Source organism: Papio anubis, chromosome 3, assembly GCF_008728515.1.
Source record: "Papio anubis isolate 15944 chromosome 3, Panubis1.0, whole genome shotgun sequence".
In the NCBI taxonomy this organism is placed as follows: domain Eukaryota; kingdom Metazoa; phylum Chordata; class Mammalia; order Primates; family Cercopithecidae; genus Papio; species Papio anubis.
Window position 1 is genome coordinate 90,152,675 of NC_044978.1, and position 18,488 is coordinate 90,171,162.

At 39.5% G+C, this 18,488-nt stretch overlaps 1 protein-coding gene and 1 non-coding gene across 6 annotated transcripts in view; one reads left to right on the forward strand and one right to left on the reverse strand.

Annotated features, from left to right (window-relative positions):
- METAP1 (methionyl aminopeptidase 1) overlaps window positions 1-17,880 on the reverse strand; it is a 112,482-nt gene extending 94,602 nt beyond the window's left edge. For 2 of the 5 annotated variants that reach the window (XM_031664409.1, XM_017958876.3), the window contains exons 1-2: window positions 4,455-4,848; window positions 3,021-3,354 (exon numbers count right to left, since the gene is read on the reverse strand). The gene's annotated coding sequence lies outside the window, so the exon portion shown is untranslated. Of the gene's footprint in view, window positions 1-3,020; window positions 3,355-4,454; window positions 4,849-17,815 lie in introns of those variants that run through there. The other 3 variants (XM_031664410.1, XM_031664411.1, XM_031664412.1) reach the window with 3 other exon arrangements.
- On the forward strand, window positions 408-469 carry LOC116274317. The gene has a single exon (XR_004182945.1). It is a non-coding gene; the product is annotated as a U7 small nuclear RNA (small nuclear RNA).
- Window positions 17,881-18,488: the final 608 nt, after the last annotated feature.

The following is an 18,488-nucleotide window of genomic DNA, read 5'->3' on the forward strand; positions in this document are numbered from 1 at the left end:
CTAGCAATACTACCACAAATCTGGATCAGGGTCCTCATGTCCAAAATACAAGTTCCTCTGGTATTATCGAGTGTGTGGGATATTGTTTTATCAACTGAGCAAAGTTCTTTACTTCAGCTTTCTGCAAGTCATTTTATCTTTTCCCGCTATTTCTCTCCTTTACTGAGGCTTAGCCTTTTGAAATAAAACCAGGCAAGTTCAACGTCCATCCTTACAACAGACTTCCCCTTGAAGAAGAAAGCACAGATCTGGCTAATATGAGAGGAAGGAAAGGGAAAAATAAATGAAGATAAAAGTTAAATATTTTAAAATATTTTTGTTCTCATTTTTTTTTTCTTTTTGCCTTAGATACTTGGAAGCCAAGATTGGAATTTCATGCTCAGTACCCACAGACTAAGAATATTTACCAGTGTTACATCTCTTTTAGAATTTGTCTAGCAGCTTTTCCAGTTTTCACCGGGGGGGGAAAAGAAGTAAAAAAAGAAGGCTGAGCATGGTGGCTCACACCCGTAATCCCAGCACTTTGGGAGGCCAAGGCAGACGGATAGCTTGAGCCCAGGAGTTTGAGACCATCTGGGCAGTAAAACAAAACCTCATCTTCACAATAAAGAAAGAAAGAAAAGGAAAAAATAATATTTATTAGTTTATTTTTCTTAAATTTTGATTTCTGTCAGTCTTGTTTCACTTCGTTACTAATGCCTACTAATATGCTTTCCTACTTATTTAAATCAGTATTGATTTTTTTAAAACTGGTAAAATTCATTGCAGCCATGTGGGCGTAGCTAGAGTTTAGTAGGTTACAGGAATAAAGACATGCTGAAGCTATCCTGCAGGACTCAAGGGGACAGAACATGATTTGAGAATTGAAAATTCCTTCTTGATGTCCAGCTGTTCTGGTAACTGGGTAGCTTCTAATGGCTCCATTGTATGCTCCACTATAATGGAGACAATTATTCTGAATCTGATTGTCCTTCCAATAAGTCACCAATACGTGTACCCTCTTCTTTTGCTCAACATAATGGCCTCTGTTGTATTAGCTTCTCCTTCTTGGCTTCTCCTGCTTGTAGGCTTCTACTAATTACATTTCTCTTTTTCTTTCAGTTTTTGCCTTTGCTAACAGTTGAACTCCTTTCAAAGAAAGGTGATATTCTTCAGTCTAGTTAGCTACAATTATCTCCGATGAACAGTCTTCATGACCAGACAAATCATAGGTTTTTGACTGAACGATGGGTTGCTTTTCCTTGGATTAGATAACTGCTCTCATTCACATCAATTGTGGTTAAGGTGACAGGGTCGTCTTATACAAGAAAAGAACTACACACAGAAGTAATATTCTAGAAGAAGACTATAGGGAAAATCCTTTCTAAGAGACTGTAAGCAGACAGCTATCTTAAGGCTTAGCTTATTCAGTATTGCTGTTAAAAGTAAGATGCATAAGGCAAATATTACTCTCAGGATGGTATACATATATCCTTCCTCTTTGGGAATAAAATCCCACCCCAACTCATGAAGACATTGTTTGGTCCTACGACTTCTATGAGATGACCAAAGTGTAAATTGGTACATTCTCACAGTCTAGGTTATTTAGTCTTAAATAAGAACTTATACAACATTGTAACCTATGACTACAAAATGAAATTCCACTTTCTATTTGTACCTAAGTCATTATAACATAAGTTGCCCAGCGGCCCCCTAAATATTCCCAACATTTCTGATGACAACTTCTAATCTCTAGATTATTTTGTAGATCCATTTGCTCAATGCCTTAGTCTGTTTAGTGTTGTTATATTTTGTTTTATTTTATTTTATCTTTTTTGGAGATAAGATCTCACTCTGTTGCCCAGGCTGGAGTGCAGTGGTATGATCATAGCTCACTGTCACCTTGAATTCCTGGACTCGAGTGATCCTCTGGCCTCAGCCTTCTGAATAGGTAGGACTACAGGCACATATCACCATACCCAGCTAATTTTTAAATTTTTTTTGTAGAGGCAGGGTCTCACTATGTTGCCCAGGCTGGTGTTGAACACATGGGCTCACCCCTGCCTCCCAAAGTGCTGGGATTATAGGCATGAGCCACTGCACCTGGCTTGTTTAGTGTTGTTATAAAGGAATACTTGAGGCTGAGTATTTTATAAAGAAAAGAGGTTTATTTAGCACACAGCTCTGCTGGCTGGAACATTCAAAATTGGCATCTGGTGAGGGCCTCAGGCTGCTTTCACTCACGGCAGAAGGCAAGGGGAAGCTGGTATGTGCAGAGACACAGTGAGAGAGGAATGAGAGAGACAGAGAGAAGAAGTGCCAGGCTCTCTTTTTTTTTTTTTTTTTTTTTTTAGATAGAGTCTCTCTCTGTCGCCCAGGCTGGAGTGCAGTGGCATGATCTCAGCTCACTGAAACCCCCACCTCCCAGGTTCAAGTGATTCTCCTGCCTCAGCCTCCCAAGTAGCTGGGATTATAGGCATGCACCACCACAACTGGCTAATTTTTGTACTTTTAGTAGAGATGGGGTTTCACCATATTGGCCAGGCTGGTCTTGAACTCCTGACCTCAGGTGATCTGCCCACCTTGGCCTCCCAAAGTGCTGGGATTATAGGCATAAGCCACTGCGTCCAGCAAGGCTCTCTTTAACAACCAGCTTTCAATGGAACTAAGAGAGTGAGAACTCACCACCCCCACAGTGAGGAGGTTAATCCATTCATAAAGCATCCACCTCCATGACCCAGATATTTTCCATTAGGCCCCATCTCCAACATTGGGGATCAAATTTCAACATGAGGTTTGGGGGGACAAATATCTAAACTATAGCACCCAGCTTCCACTAGCTTGTAGATACAAATAAGTCACATTCAGTGGAATAACCCAGTAGTCACAGGCTCACAGCACCTGCATAATGCAGGACTTCAGTCTCCTTTTAAAATGTCAGTTTCTAGAGGTGATTTTAGGCATCTTCAGTGGGTGTCTCACATATGCTCACAAACACACACTGATTCAGCAACCACCCACCAGGCACCACATTTGCTTACTGGAGCTATAGTTCTTCCACCAGCACTGTGCCTCCTCAGAGGATCTGGTTCTGCTCTGTTGACATGGTAATTTCTTCTGGGTTTTGCAGTGTTCAGGGAGGCCTCTGGATCATTTGATGAGCACTGTAGGCACCAAATTCCCTATAGATGCTGCAGAGCCTGGACATCAGCTTCTGCCTCTGCTCCACCAGGCAGGGCAGTTCTTACTGGTCTCAACCACTCCTCTGCCTGTTAGTGCCTCTCTCTTTAGGCAATGCCTTCACCACTATCTCTCACCAAGCACCACCACAAAGGCACTGAAGGAAGGATGCTTCTCTTCCTCTAGGATTCAATTCTGCAGGAGGAATTCAAACCAGTGGCATCAGTGTTTTACAACCTTCAGTGAAATAGCACTTTCGATTTTTACTTACAGACCACTCTTTCTCTAGGTCCCAGACACCCACTCAGGGGACTTGTATATAATAAGAAACTGAATGATAGCCACCAGCCTGCCTACAGAGCACTATTTTCCTCCTATGAAGGCTCTCTTACCAACTCAAGTTTATTGTTTCTGACTCAGCTTTTCTTCAACGTGATTTCTCCCAAGAGGGAAATTTTTCCTTATAAAAGTGATACCTACTGGGCCCACACTACCAGTTTGCCAGACATTCCTGTTCATGTTTGGAATTCACCTAACTTCAAATTGAGATTCCCTTCTGTGCTTGGATACTCTTTGGTACATTGTCCTTTCCCAGTTTCATCTAGTGGAAATATCTTCAAGTAATGCACAAATACATATGCTGTCTCTGCCACTGAAAGAGAACCAAGACATCCCCACAGACATTAGCAAGTGATAACATAATGATTAAAAATACTGTTGAGATGAGAAAAACAAAATCCACTTCATTTGTGTCAGAGCCAACTGCTTAGTCTAATATGTACCATTACAGACTTGCAGTTTTCAGCAACTTTACAGAAATTTCTTCAAAAATAATAAATCATTGAAATCTAGAATCTTAGAATAATTTAGAAAGCTGTCAGTAGTTCACAGAACTCAATAACAAAAGGCCGGGCGTGATGGCTCACGAGACCATCCTGGGTAACACAGTGAAACCCCATCGCTACCAAAAAAAAAAAAAACACAAAAAATTAACCAGGTGTGGTGGCACGCACCTGTAGTCCCAGGTGCTCAGGAGACTGAGAGAGGAGAATCACTTGAACCCGGGAGGCAGAATTGCAGTGAGCCAAGATTGCGCCACTGCACTCCAGCCTGGGTGACAACAGTGAGATTCTATCTCAAATAAATAAATAAATAAAATAAAATAAAATAAAATAAAATAAAATGGAGAGTAAATGGAATGGAAGATGTGCCTGACACTGCCCATTTAGCCTTTCGCTTCCCTCTCCACTGTGCTCCATTCTTCTCCATCATGCTCCGTGCCCTGGGAAGCTTACCTGCATTGGTGGACTTGTTTATCCTCTGGATTCGAGTTGGGTTTAGCTAGCTTGGAGGTAAGAGGGTGGGGAGAGAGTGAAGTATTCGAGATATTTATTCCTTTGTACCCTTCCCCTACCATGTTTCCATGGCTCACTCACTCTGCTGAAGTCCACAACTTCTGTCTAGAGTCCTGCTCTGTACACTTCTCTCTCTGGGTCCTGGCAGAGTTCCTTCCCCTCAGCCTTCAAACCTAGATATTCAGTTGTAACAGTCCCCCACACACCCTAAAGCCAGCCTGGGAATACTATACCATGTCCTGTTGGCTCCCTAAACTTTGCCCATGTTTGTAAATAATTCCCTTACTAAAAATCTCCTATAATTACGCAGGCTAATATGCCACCCATTTCTTGCTGTTACCTTAATACTGTTGCTGTGATTACGGGAATCATTTAACATGCCTCTACATTTTCATAATTGTGAAATCACAATGTATCTTATCAGTGATGCGTAGGTTCCATTGTGCCTCTTGGTCCCTGACCCAAAGCTGTTGTGAAATCAATGGCATATAATCATAATACATAGTCATATAATCAATGGCTTGTTAGAATTGAGGAACTATGGTATATAGTGAAAGATACTCTAGTGAAGGGCTGAAAAGGCCTATCTCAGATTCTTGTGGAAAAAAGACCATTTGAATTTTACTCTATAGGCAGCCGAGAGCAATTGCTTGGCTTCTAGAATAGAGTGCCGTAATTAGGTTTGTGATATAAAAAATAATAAACTTTCAACAGTATGAAGGGTGGACTGAATATAGAGGTCTGAATACAGGAAGGCCAATTAGGCTGCTGTGGCAATAATTCAGATGAAAAGCAGTGAAGGTCCAAGTAGGGCAATTAGAGTAGAAATAAAGAGGATGAGATAGATATAGATATAACAGCCTGATGAGCCGCTACAGTTGCAAGAAAAAGTGGTTAAATCATGATAGCTCAAGTATTGGGTTTATGACCTACAGCAAATCTGAAAGGACAGGTACAGACCCACAAAGCTTCTTTCTCCTAGGCGCTAGGAACAATAGCACCATCTATGTGGAAACTAGGGAAGAGTTCTCAATCTTATACCAATAACTTTTCTTTTTTCTTTTTTTTTTTTTTTTTTTGAGATAGAGTCTCTCTATATCATCCAGACTGGTCTCAACCTGCTGGGCTCAAGTAATCCTCCCACCATACCAAGAACTGTGAAGGTCATAGGATAATAACAATTAAAACTGGATGATGGGACGGGCATGACGACTCATGCCTTCAAAACCCAGCACTTTGGGAGGCTGAAGCAGAAGGCTCACTTGAGCCCAGAAGTTCAAGACCAGTTTGGGCAACATACTGAGACTCCGTCTCTATTTTTAAAAGATGGAAGAAACATAACATAAAAAATGAAACTGGATGATGGGTAAATGAGATTTATTGTTATTCCTCCAGCTTTTGTTTAATGTTTGGAGATTTTTATATTAAAAAATTTAAATAATTTTTTAAATTTTGAGAAACATCTCTCAAATACAGAAGAATTTGGACTAAATTGAAGAAAAAATAGAAAGACAAAAACATTAGAGGTTAGGAACACAGTCTGTAAGCAAGACTGAGTTCATTTCTAAATCAGAAACCAAGACCCACAAAATATTCAAGCTTCCCATAGCTTCAGCCCTCTTCCTCTCTCTCTTAAGCCATAGAAGGGGATAATCCTAATTCTAAAACTTATAAAGCCTTGACTATGTACCAGGAACCATTTCATACATGTTACAAGCATTAACTCATTCAATCCTAACTGTATTCTCCTGTTACAGATAAGGAAACTGAGCCACAGAAAAGTTTAGAAGTCCAAGGGCGGCTGGGCACGGTGGCTCATACTTGTAATCCTAGCACTCTGGGAGCCCAAGGCAGGTGGATCATGAGGTCAGGAGATTGAGACCAGCCTGGCCAACATGGTGAAACCCCATCTCTACTAAAAATACAAAAATTAGTTGGGTGTGGTGGTGCGTGCCTGTAATCCCAGCTACTTGGAAAGCTGAGGCATGAAAATCACTTGAACCCAAAAGGCAGAGGTTGCAGTGAGCTGAGATCATGCCACTGCACTCCAGCCTGGCGACAGAGCAAGACTGTCTCAAGAAAAGAAAAAAAAAAAGAAATCCAAGGGCACACAGATGGTAAACAACAGACAAAATCAGACATTCTCATTCCAGAAGCTGAGTTTGTACACACTGCATATCACAGAATATAGTGTAGATGTTATTACAAAGATAATATACCCATTCCTAATATTATGGTACAGTTTACAGTTCCCAGGTAAAAAGAGAGTGGACAGTCAAGCAGAATTCACCAACATTTTTTGGGTGAAAAGCAGATTTGGACGGAACTGCTCATAAATGAACCATGGAAAAAGTCTACTATAATAAATAAGTACACAAACTAAAAGAAAGAAAACATCATGGTACTATTGGATAATAGTTCAGAAAAAATAAAGGTTTTTATATAAAAGTTTTTATATAACACACTCTATAAAGGTTTTTATATAACACATTAAGCCAAAAAAATTGCTAAACAATCCAAAGATTTAAACTTAAGATCTAAAAACATGAAACTACATAAAAAAATAATTAAATACACACACACACACACACTCAGTGTGCAGATGGGTAGATTAAAAATATATATATAAATAGGGCCAGGTGCAGTAGCTCACCTGTAAGTGCCTGTAACCCTAGAACTTTGGGAGGTTCACAAGGCAGGAGGACCACTTGAGCCTGGAGTTTGAGACCAACCTGGGCAACACAAGGAGATCCTGTCTCTACAAATTTTTTTTAAAAAATTAGCCAAGCACGGTGGTGCACATCTGTAGTCCTAGCAACCCAGAGGGGTGAGGTGGAAGGATCACTTGAGCCCAGGAGGCCAAGACTGCAGTGAGCCATGTTCACACCACTACACTCCAGCATGGGTGACAGAATGAGACCTTGTCTCAAAAAAAGGTATAACATGCATACTTTTATATTATAAATATTTATATATACTATAAATATATATTTTTATATACATATATTACATATAAGATATTTTAAAAATATTGATAATTATTCAGGATTGATAATATTTGGGATTAAGCATAGCAATGGGAACATGGTGAGCATATTCAGGGAGGTAATGAAAGACAAGAGTTGTTAAAAAATGAAAAGATTACATAAGTGTCTATAAACAATTATTCTTCATTATAAGAATCAATAACAAGGATGGCATCAGTGCAAGGCTGGACAGGCAGTTGCTAGGCACATGTACTCACAGAAATATTTTTTGTGTACTGTTGTGATGGTTTTGTGCAAGGTTGTGGTTTTTGCAGTCTTTTTTGATAGTTTTAATCAGGTATACAAGCGTGACAACCCTCCCTTTGTGGCCTTCTCTGGCTCCATATTTCAGGATTTGACACAAGTGACTCCTTTTTGATCCTGACAACTTTCATATGTCCCCCTTTTGATCAAAATCTTTTTCTACAAGCATTGCTGATCAGTTATCCCGTTGTTAGGGTTTTTTTGTTTTGTTTTGTTTTTGTTTTTTCCTACTTTTAAAAAAAGTAGGCCAGGTGTGGTGGCTCACGCCTGTAATCCCAGCACTTTGAAAGGCCAAGGCAGGCAGATCACTTGAGCTCAGAAGTCCGAGACTAGCCTGGCCAACATGGTGAAATCCTGTCTCTACTAAAAATACAAAAATTAGCCAGACATGGTGGTGCATGCCTGTAGTCTCAGCTACTCGGGTGGCTGAGGCAAAAGAATCGCTTGAACCCGGGAGGCAGAGGTTGCCATGAGCCAAGATTGCACCATTGCACTCCGGCCTGGGTGACAGAGTGAGACTGTCTTTAAAAAAAAAAAAGTATAAACAGTGTCTTGATATGTTTCCCAGGCTGGAGTGTCTGTTCATAGGCTCAGTCACTGTGCACTATAGCCTTGAACTGGGCTGAAGTGATCCTCTTGCTTCAGCCTCCTGAGTAACTGGGACTGGAGGCAAATGCCATCACACCCAGCTATGGAGTTAGGTTTTGATTGTCCCTCATTACCAAGACTTATGTGTCCCAGGTTCTTGTCTAGTCCTACATTGGAGGGAGTGACTCATGACTAAGAGTAGCAAAATGTTTTTAGCGAGGGAGGTTTGGAGGAAGTGACTCTCGGGCTAAATCAGCCGGGAGTCCATTGTTAAGTTTTTGTGTGTTCCATAAGTGTTGTCTATCCTCTCAAAGTGTTGGACCAGCATTATTCTGCAAAGAGTTGTATATCTGCAGAAATGTGACAGGCAACAGGTACAAAGTTAAAAAGGAAAACACTAAGTAAAATTAATAGTAATATGATAATCCCAGTTTGCATAATGTTTTTAAGCCATGAGCCTATGCTTAAAGGCAACCAATTGAATAAATCAAATGGCCATGGGAAATTGGATGAGACCCTGGTTTGTTTTTTGTTGCTGCTGTTGTTGTTTGTTTGTTTTTTGAGACTGAGTCTCATTCTGTTGCCCAGGCTGGAGTGCAGTGGCACAATCTTGGCTCACTGCAACCTCTGCCTCCTGGGATAAAGTGACTCTCCTGACTCAGCCTCCTGAGTAGCTGGGATTACAGGTGCATGCCATCACGCCCAGCGAATTTTTGTATTTTTAGTAGACATGGTGTTTCACCATGTTGGCTAGGCTGGTCTTGAACTCCTGAGCTCAAGTGATCCATCCGCCTCAGTCTCCCAAAGTGCTGAGATTACAGGTGCGAGCCACCGCACCCAGCCATATGAGATCTGCTGTAACCATGGCTTCTTTTCTTATTTTGTGTATTTGGGTCTCAATGTCCCCAGAAGAATTTGTCCTGGTACAGCATGTAGTGTTAGTGTTGATACAGATATCTCTGTTTAGCTAGTAGGTAGCAATCCTGTTAGTTAGCATTCCATGGCTTGGTTAAATTAAAGTAGAGAGAGCTAGTTCAAAATTATTAGCATAATATGAACAGAAAGTTGTATTAGGGATGTTGCCAAAGTTATCCATTAACTAAAGGATTTCTTAGATCAGGTTCTGTCAAGTTACATGCAATAGCTACTAATTGTGAAATTTCCATTACACCTGTCAAAGACAGAAGGTAGGCATAAGCAAAGCAAAAATTAATAGGGATAAGAGTCATTATGATGGAGAATCTTATTCCATTGTCTTGGGAAAACCCATCCACAGTATGAAACTGTCAAATTCATATCCTGGTTTCAGTGTGAATGTTTCTGGTCATGGCACTGGGTGGTCCAGTGAACTTTTGGGGAAGCCCTTACATTAAGCATGAGATTTGTCCCTTAAAAGTTATTCGGTGTTATCTTATAAGGCCTGAAAAACAGAGCAGTTCCTCTTTTTTTTTTTTTTTTTTTTTTTTTTGATACAGAGTCTTGCTCTGTCACCAGGCTGGAATACAGTGGCTCAATCTCGGTTCACTACAATCTCCGCCTCCTGGGTTCAAGCGATTCTCCTGCCTCAGCCTCCCAAGTAGCTAGGACTACAGGCACATGCCACCACGCCTGGCTATTTTTTGTATTTTTAGTAGAGACGGGGTTTCACCATGTTGGCCAAGAAGGTCTCGATCTCTTGACCTCATGATCCGCCCGCCTCGGCCTCCCAAAGTGCTGGGATTACAGGTATGAGCCATCGCGCCTGGCTAAAACAGGACAGTTCTTAAACTTAGTTGAATAGTTGTAGCCAGATATTGGTGGGAATGAGGTGAATTCAGGATCTAATCTAGTCTATAAGCAGATATCAAAAACTCAAAACACTGCACAGGGCTACAATTTTGTTTTTCAATTTAAACAGAGGTCAGCCATGACACAGGGCTACAATCTAGTCACAGGTGTATTATAGCTTTTTTAAAAAACAAACAAACAACAACAAAGAAAAACACATAACTTTCTTTCCAGCCATCCCAATTTCTACTAAAAACAATCACAAAAAGACAAAATTATTTGTAAAATAATTTAGTGTCATCAATATTGGTATGATCTTTTACAGAAGTGCAGCAAGAATAGTTATTTTTCACACAGAAATTTCATTTCTTTTCTGTTTTAGTTTAGTTTTGTTTTGTTTTGTTTGGAGTCAAGGTCTCGCTCTATCACCCAGGCTAGAGTGCAGTGGCATGATCTCAGCTCACTGCAGTCTCGGCCTCCCAGGCTTAAGCAATCCTACCAGCTCAGTGTCCCAAGTAGCTGGACCTACAGGCATGTGCCACCATGGCCGGCTAATTTTTGCATTTTTGTAGAGATAGGTTTCACCATGTTGTCCAGGCTGGTCCCAGACTCATGGCCTCCAGTGATACGCCAACCTCAGCCTCCCAAAGTTCTAGGATTACAGGCACGAGCCACTGCGCCTGGCAGAAATATCATATTTAAAAACTATTTGAGGCTGGGAAGCCAAACCGAAAGGGACTTCAGATTTACTTCAGTGTAAAATTTTTTTAATTTTTTTATCAATCAGATTTGTTTCCTTAAATCTCTGTCGCCCAGGCTGGGGTGCAGTGGTGCCATCTCGGCTCACTACAACCTTTGCCTCCTAGGTTCAAGCGATTCTCCTGCCTCAGCCTCCCAAGCAGCTGGGATTAGAAACACGGGCCACCATGCCCGGATAATTTTTGTATTTTTAGTAGAGATGGGGTTTCACTATGTTGGCGAGGCTGGTTTTGATCTCCTGACCTCGTGATCCGCCTGCCCCCAAAGTGCTGAGATTACAGGCGTGAGCCACCACACCTCGCCTAAATTATTTAAATATGACATCCCAGTCAAAATCTTGCTAGCAAAGCCAACATTTTCAATTGTATCCTGTTACAAAGAGAGCAGATCTTATTGAACTTATGCAAACTATTTTATTTAATTCATCATTTATTTGTTTATTTATTTATTTTTTGAGACAGAGTTTCACTTTGTTGCCCAGGCTGGAGTGCAATGGTGCTATCTCAGCTCACTGCAACCTCCGCCTTCCAGTTCAAGCGATTCTCCTGCCTCAGCCTCCGGAGTAGCTGGGATTGCAGAGGCCCACCACCACACCCAGCTAATTTTTGTATTTTTAGTAGAGACAGGGTTTTACCACGTTGGCCAGGCTGGTCTGGAACGCCTGATGCCAGGTGATCCACTTGCTTCAGCCTCCCAAAGTGCTGGGATTACAGGTGTGAGCCACCATGGCTGGCCAAAACTATTGATTTTTAAAAATTTAAACTAAAATACAAATAGTTTCCGAATTTTTAAGGAATCAAGTAGGAAGAAAAAGTAAATTCTTCCGGTTTTATTTACAAATGTATGCATTATCAAATTTCGACAAACTATAACTAGTTATGAGAAAAAGTTTCCTTAAATCTAGAAAACAAAACATTTAAGTAAAAAGCCAACAATGTTTCAAATAAAAGTTATAAAAACATTATCCTTTTCAGCTATACAATCTCATGTAATTAATTTTTGTTTTACTTGGTCTTGATGAACAGTTTCATGAACTCATCAGTTTCTTCATTAGAATTCTGTAAATTTTTACTAGAACCATTGATTTTAAAATTATCAGAAACCTGTATTCAAGAGCATTTGCTAGAGTCTTTCCATGAATCTGATTGCAGATGCTTTTATTTTTTGTTTATTTTATTTTATTTTAAATAGAGACAGGGTCTTGTCATATCGCTCAGGTTGATCTTGAACCTGTAGCCACAAGTGATCCTCCTGTCTCAGCCTCCCAAAGTGCTGGCATTACAGGCATAAGCCACCATACCCAGGCTGAATGCAGATGCTTTTAGTGAAAAATCAAAACTGTGGATGACAGAGACTTTCAATAACCATGGTGAAAAATCTAATGAAAGTTTAGCAATTGACAAGGAAATTCAGTTATTTCTATTTCATATATCATTTTAAGATAACCAGAATCATGACTGACAGCAACACATCAGGATCATCAGACTTTCAGAAATTTTACATAATCTTCGGAACAGTCACAGTGTTAATATATAGAATATCAATATCATATTCATATAAATATAACTTTAACAAAGATTTAACATCGTTTATTTGACAATGCTTCCCATACAATTTAATACATCTAACAAGCCTAATTATTAACATTTCTACCAGAGAGAAATACATTCTTGGAGGCTCTCCAGAGGTCCAAGTGGAAAAATCTCAAAGTTAATTGTAGGTCAAGAAAACTTAATTTAGAAGTTTGATACTGAGGAAGCCTGCCAAAGATGTCAAAAGGTTTAAAACATCTGATCAAAATGGGATTATGTGTCATTGTGAAATAATAGTCATTCACTTAACCAGAGTGGTAATTAAAATATTTCAAAAGCAAATATAGAATATTACATAGATGCAAAATAAAAACAAAAACAAAATAAAACAAAGGAACTTTAACTCTTTGAAAGCTCAGTTTTCCTACATAATAAAAAACCTAATAAAAACAATATGATACACAGGAAATTATCTTGATAAAACACCAAATCTTTGTTTCCTAGGCCAATTACCAAAGCATAAAGAAAAACCTCCTGCGTTGTGATTGCTTTTCTTTATGGGAAGCACATTCAGATAACCTGGAAGTCAGATTTGATATAAAGGTACTTGAATTCAGTCAGACACTGGAAGAGTGTATGTCCAAGGTTATGAGTGTACACTGCCTCATAGAAGTAGACAAGAAAACCAGTCCCTTGAGCACAGAGAATATATGGCTCTTAAAAAAAGCAAAAGCATGTGAAATTTCCTGATTACATGGAACATTCCAGATACATCAAGAAAAGTCAAGAGCACAGAATCTAGTTATATTGGAGGAAAGCATTGCTCTCCTAGGCCTTCAAGACAAACATACTCAGTGTCAGGTCACAACAGCAGAGTTAGGACTGGAGAAAAAAAGTTAAAATAGCTGACAAAAAAGGCAAGAGTCATCACCCCAGCCAAACAAAAAGAGTACTTTCTCAAGGAGAAAAAGAGAAGAAACAGAAGGTAATGATGCCTGACCCGCAAATCACATGCAGTGAGATGTAGCAAAATTTGAACTTCTGAGATATGAATCTGAAAAGCTTCCAAAGAAAAACTCTATTTTGAGAAATTAAATTACTATTCTAAATGAAGAAGATAGCATTTTTAACCTGGAATTACGGAAATTAAATGGAGACTATAAAACAGAAAAAAGCTTAGTTTAAAAGATGGTTAAAAACTTGAAACAGATTTCAGAATTAGAAATCAAAACCTCTTACAAATTGTATGAAGAGCAGATCAATACTCCAAAAAAAGTTGTTCTAACATAGGGAACTAAAATTTTAGTTTTGTATCCATAACATATTTGTATATATGTATACATATGTAGCCATTTTTATTTAATAATACATATAATTAAATCTAAATCTTTTTTTTTTTTTTTTTTTTTTTTTGAGACGGAGTCTTGCTCTGTCACCCAGGCTGGAGTGCAGTGGCCGGATCTCAGCTCACTGCAAGCTCCGCCTCCCGGGTTCCCGCCATTCTCCTGCCTCAGCCTGCTGAGTAGCTGGGACTACAGGCGCCCGCCACCTCGCCCGGCTAGTTTTTTTTGTATTTTTTAGTAGAGACGGGGTTTCACCGTGTTCGCCAGGATGGTCTCGATCTCCTGACCTCGTGATCCGCCCGTCTCGGCCTCCCAAAGTGCTGGGATTACAGGCTTGAGCCACCGCGCCCGGCCTAAATCTAAATCTTTAGAAATATTTATAAATAATTATCTTCTAATTTTAGCCAACTTCATCACTTCTCAGCCCTTTCGCTGAAACCAAGTGTAATTTTAGCCAACTTGATCACACACAAAATTTCTTTCGTAAGAGTCATCTTTCAAAAAAATCTGTGACCTACTCAGACCTTTGGTTTTGTCCTATTTATAGTTGCTCTTTCTTTAACAACCAGTCATTTTACTTTAGGACAAAATTTACTTTTTTTCTTTTGATTTTGACCACTTGAGATTCTCTCTCATACCAAAAAAAAAAAAAAAAAAAAAAACCTCTTCTCTTTTTAACCTCCCTTTCCAAAAATACATCTTTATACCTATAACTTTCTATGCAAGCCTGTCTTCTACCTACTGGTTGCTTTCTGTCTTGCTGCTATCTTCTTTCTAAATTTACTTTTAAAATAACCTTAAATAACCTCTGAATTTAGACAAAACTATTCTTTTAAAAAATTCTCATCTTCACAATTTTTCTCATCAAAAATACACCTTAATTTCTTGCACATCTTGCATGCAGAATCACATATGGTAATTAGAATTATTAACTCTCAGTAACCCTAATTTCTAGTGAAAGCCCAGGAAGCAAGCAAACTCGGAACTATCTGACATACATCAACCTCCTATGAATATGTATTTCATAATCTGTAGAAACACTTGCTTTCTCATAAAACAATTTTCCAGTGTGAAACAGAACGTATTTATTAATAAGCCCAAATACCTTTTCTCTTTCTTTGAAACTTAAGAAGCCAAAAGTAGGCCAGGTGTGGTGCTTCATGCCTATAATCCTAGCACTTGGGGAGGCTGAGGTGAGAGGACCTCTTGAGCCCAGGAGTTCACAACAAGCCTGGGCAACATACAGAGACCCCATCTCTACAAAAAAAAAAAAAAAAAAAAAATCAAAGGCCGGGCGTTGGTGGCTCACGCCTATAATCTCAGCACTTTGGGAGGCCAAGACAGGCAGATCACGTGAGGTCAAGAGTCTGAGAGCAGCCTGACCAGCATGGAGAAACCCCATCTCTACTAAAAACACAAAATTATCTGGGTGTGGTGGCACATGCCTGTAATTCCAGCTACTCGGGAGGCTAGGCAGGAGAATCGCTTGAACCTGGGAGGCAAAGGTTGCAGTGAGCCGAGATTGCACCATTGCACTCCAGCCTGGGCAACAAAAGTGCAACTCCAGCTCAAAAAAAAAATCAAAAAATTAGCTGGGCATGGTGGTTCACACCTGTAGTCCTAGCTACTGAGAGGCTAGGCTGGGAGGATCTGCTCGAGCCTGGGAGGTAGAGGTTGCAGTGAGCTGTGATCATGCATTCCAGCCTGGGTGAGAGTGAGATCCTGTCTCACAAAAAAAAAAAAAAAAGCCAGGCACAGGGGCTCATGCCTGTAATCCCAGCACTTTGGGATGCCAAGGCGGGTGGATCACCTGAGGTCAGGAGTTCGAGACAAGCCTAGCCAACATGGTGAAACGCTGTCTCCACTAAAAATACAAAAATCAGCCGGGCATGGTGGCAGGCACCTGTAATCTCAGCTTCTTGGAAGGCTGAGGCAGGAGAATCACTTGAACCTGGGAGGCGGAGGTTGCAGTGAGCTGAGATTTTGCCATTGCACTCTAGCCTGGGGGACAAGAGCAAAACTTTGTTTCAAAAAAGAAAATAAAAAGCCAAAAGTAAATTAATTTGAATCTATGTTCAGTAATTAATGTTTTTATATTTTATCTTATTTGGCTATGACCTAGACATTTAATGAATAACTATTATTTATTTAACATAACTTTAAGATCTCAAATTATATGAAAAATTCATTTATAAATGCTTATTCCCTTTTCATTTACCTAATTTATTTTTTTAAAATTATGCCTAGATTACTTATGAAAACAGATATTACACAGAGCTAATCATTATTTCAAGTTACCTTTCTGTTAGCCATTTTTACAGCATGTGAATGCTAGATGTTCACCTAAAGTAAGAACCTTAAAGTTAAGTATATGGATAGTTTATCGATAACTTAGAAGATACAGCTGTTTTCACTAAAGTAATAATATTAAACTAGTCTTATTCATCAAAAAGTTACACAAAAATAGGCTAGGCATGATGGTTCATGCCTGTAATCCTGACACTTTGGGAGGCTAAGGTGGAAGGATCACTTGAGTCTAGGAGTTTGAGACTAGCCTGGGCAACATAGTGAAACCCTGTCTCTATAAAAAAATTGAAAAGAAAAAAAAGTCCGATCTATTTGCGAGGCTGAGGTGAGAGGATTGCTTGAGTCTGAGAGGTTGAGGCTGCAATGACTCATGATCATGTCACTGCACTCCAGAGTGGGAAACAGAGCAAGATCCTGTCTTTAAAAAAAAAAAGGAAGGCCGGGTGTGGTGGCTCATGCCTGTAATCCCAGCACTTTTGGAGGCTGAGGCGGGAGGATCACCTGAGGTCGGGAGTTCGAGACCAGTCTGACCAACATGGTGAAACCCCATCTCTACTAAAAATACAAAATTAGCTGGGCGTGATGGCGCTTGCCTGTAATCCCAGTTACTCAGGAGGCTGAGGCAGGAAAATCACTTGAACCTGGGAGACAGAGGTTGCAGTGAGCAGAGATTGCACTATTGCACTCCAGCCTGGACAATAAGAGCAAAACCCTGTCTCAAAAAAAAAAAAAAAAGGTGCCATAAACTGTATTAGTCAGGGTTCCCTAGAGGGATAGACTAATAGGATACATATATATACATATATATGTTTATAGATATATAGGGGAGTTTATTAAGTATTAACTTACATGATCACAAGGTCCAACAATAAGCTGTCTACAAGCTTGAGGAGCAAGGAAACCCAGTCCAAGTCTCAAAACTGAAGAACTTGGAGTCCAATGTTCAAGGACAAGAAGCATCCAGCATGGGGGAAAGATGTAGGCTGGGAAGCTAGGCCAGTCTCTCCTTTTCATGTTTTTCTGCCTGCTTTATATTAGCTGGCAGCTGATTAGATGGTGCCCACCAGATTAAAGGTGGATCTGCCTTCCCCAGGCCACTGACTCAAATGTTTATCTCTTTTGGTAACACCCTCACAGACACACCCAGGATCAATACATTGTATCCTTCAATCCAATCAAGTTGGCACTCAGTATTAACCATCACACAAAGATCATTTTGCTTTTAAGGCTGGAATTATAGTTTTATGACCTTTGTGTTGAGTCCTGACACTTTAAAACAGCTAGAACAAATATAAAATTGTCTGAACAATAAATGCAGGCAAAAATATATGCTCACAATTCTAAAAACATTTCTATTTTACTGACAAATTTAAAACCAGCTTATCTATCAAAGATTCACTTAAGTCACATAAACGAAAAGTCATTTGGGTTAATTACTCCATATTTCAACAGTTTTAGATATAATTTTACATGAGTACCCATTTATCTCTAAGCCAATCTAAATAGGATTCTTTTAGGGATTTCTGGTCAATTATGCCAGATTTTACCATGTAGACACAACATATAACATGCATAAACACATATGTTAACAAAGATCTTAATAGCTTTCACTTTGAAATGTATTCATAAGACTGTACAATATAGTAACACAAATTCATTGGTTGGATCTAAGTTACATCCCCATAGCAGTCGGTAAAAAGAAAAAATTCTCTTACCTTTTTTTTTTTAAAGCCTCAAATTTAGTGGTTAGTTTCTCAAGTGTTTTTACATTTCAGCTAGGACTCACTGAATTGTATAATGGCTGTTGAGGCATGCAAAAAAAAAAAAAAAAAAAAAGAACTCACCAGAAAATACATGAGGTAAATTTTATAGAAATCAGAAGAGTATACTCTCCAGAAAGATAAAATGTCTTTGTACCAGAAAGGATTTGTCAGAAAAATATGTATTTTCTAGTCTCAAGAGCGATACAAGGTCCTTTATTAAGGCAGCCATTATCCAAAACAAATCCCAAAGAAAGTCAAAAGAACTCACCAAAATGAGGGAGTTCAAGAACCTGAGAGGAGATTCACCATGACAGAAAAGGTGAGCTGTAGGATTGGAGAGCTCAAAGTGGTCAACGTGGGAACTTCACGTGATTCCAGGGTCACCGATCCATCAAGGCGAGCTCACTTTGGTCCCACTTCTCAACACCAGATTGTGTCAACCTAGATAACAGGCAGAGAGAGACTCTATAAAAGAAAATAATGGTTTTGGGGATTGAGCATTGCAATGAGAATACAGGGAGCATGTTCTGGGAGGTAAAAAGGTTTTTCAAGGAAAAATGAGGGGGATTACATAACTATTTTGAAACAATTATCTTTGACTACAGAGACCAATAACAAGGATGGT